Source organism: Octopus bimaculoides, chromosome 20 (assembly GCF_001194135.2).
Source record: "Octopus bimaculoides isolate UCB-OBI-ISO-001 chromosome 20, ASM119413v2, whole genome shotgun sequence".
Taxonomy (NCBI): Eukaryota; Metazoa; Mollusca; class Cephalopoda; order Octopoda; family Octopodidae; genus Octopus; species Octopus bimaculoides.
This window is the reverse complement of record NC_069000.1, coordinates 43,381,978-43,383,821: the sequence shown is the minus strand read 5'-3', so window position 1 is coordinate 43,383,821 and position 1,844 is coordinate 43,381,978. Positions and strand designations below refer to the sequence as shown.

At 36.6% G+C, this 1,844-nt stretch overlaps 1 protein-coding gene across 1 annotated transcript in view; it reads right to left on the bottom strand.

Annotated features, from left to right (window-relative positions):
• Positions 1-65: 65 nt before the first annotated feature.
• LOC106878953 (uncharacterized) overlaps positions 66-1,844 on the bottom strand; it is a 20,284-nt gene continuing 18,505 nt past the window's right edge. Inside the window, exon 7 of the transcript XR_008266407.1 lies at positions 66-267. The gene's annotated coding sequence lies outside the window, so the exon portion shown is untranslated. The remainder of the gene's footprint in view (positions 268-1,844) is intronic.

The window sequence follows — 1,844 nt, the reverse complement described above, 5'->3', positions numbered from 1 at the left end:
TATATATATATACATATATATATATATATATAAATTTATTGTTTTTAATTTTAACTTACTGTGTGAGGTGCACGGAAATATCATCACTGTTATAATCATTATCATCATCATCATTATCGTCGTTGTCGTCAACAGGTTGGTTGGTAGAGAAAACGGGTGCCGACTGCCCCGAACAAAAGCATTGTAACCACGTGACATATTTGATCCAGATCAAATATAAATTAGAGCAAAGTTGGCGATGGATCTTCGTGTCGAAATGTGACGAAACTAATAAGTGATAAAATTAATTAGTTAATTAATGAAAAAGTGCACAACAAGCAAAACAGAAAGAAATATAAAAACACTCCTGTGAAATGAGAAAATTATTTTTAAAATTATCTTTTATAAAGAATAATTAAGAAAGTGATGCATGGATTACGACAGTCCGTTGAGGGATCTTGTCTTGCAGAGAATTGGTGACCTCACTAGGGATGGTGCCACAACAAATACATCAATACACTCTGTAAAGTAGGTGGACTTAGGCAGAGCATCCATCTGTAGAAACTATTGTAATGTAGACATTGGTGCATGACTCATTCCTCTGGTTTACCAGCCCCTGATGAACCGTCTAATCTATGTCATCATAGAAAAAGGGACATCAAATGGTGATGACGATGGGGAAGTGGATGAGAATAACGAGGGTGATATATCAAGCAATAAAGAAACAAATTGTTTTCCTTTTTCTAAACTGACTATGCTGATGATGTACAAAAATCTGAATAAAGGTACGATGAATACGAGTAATATCGGAAGAATTGCAGCATCAAAAGTTGATATTTTAAATGCATTTATCCAGAATATCAGCTTTTGTTTATGTGATTATTCCGATATCAAGCAAGAAGAGAAGGACTTAATTTTGAGAGAAGAAATACAATGCGTAGAAGAGACAGACTAAGAAATGATGAGTTAGTGTGTGAGAAAAAATGGGTTGAGTGACTTAGGGTCAGAAATTAAATAGTTCGGTTTAAGTGTGAGTGAGAGTGGGACAGGAAAAAGAAAGAGAATTGTTTTAGGAGTTAGGGTTAGAATTAAAAATCAGCAGAAGGAAAGACGTTTTAATTCGGGGGCAGTCAAAAAGGAAAATTATGATAAATAATGTTTGAGGGAATGTAACGGTTTGAGTGCGAATAAATGAGTGGAAGACAAGAGAATAAATAAGGGAAACGGAAAGAGTTAGAGAGAAAGAGGATTCTGGGGTATCTATAAATGAGAGTATAGGGACACAAAAAAAAAAAAGGTTGGTACACTTTCTGTCTGACAGATCCGATATTAAGGTATTTTATAAGAATCTCTTTTTATTGATTCACTAGCATTTTTCATCAATACACACCACTATTATTCTGGCACAACAGCCAAAATGAAAAATATGGGGCAAAAATGTTATTTGTATTTTGGTGTTTATTTATAAATTATATTTTAGTAGCAGGGCCTTTGGAAGTGTACGACGTGTAATCAAGAAATTCCGGGACTAGTCCTGTAGTGCGCTAACAGATGTTTGCACACGATTGCGCGTGCAGTGGGGGCTAGTAGTGACCTTCATGAGGCAGTGTGCCAAGTGACATTGCTGTGTTTACTTCGCAAACTGTGAAATTCGTGATTTTGAGCCTTGTCACACTCTATGTCACGCTGAATTCTCCCCGGAGAACTACATTAAGGAGACATTTGTCTGTGGAGTGCCCAGCCACTTGCACGCCACTATCACTAGCAGGCTGTTCCGTTGATCGGATCAACTGGAACCCTCGTCGTCGTAACCTCAACTGGAACCGACGGAGTGCCACGATATATATATGTATATATATATATAT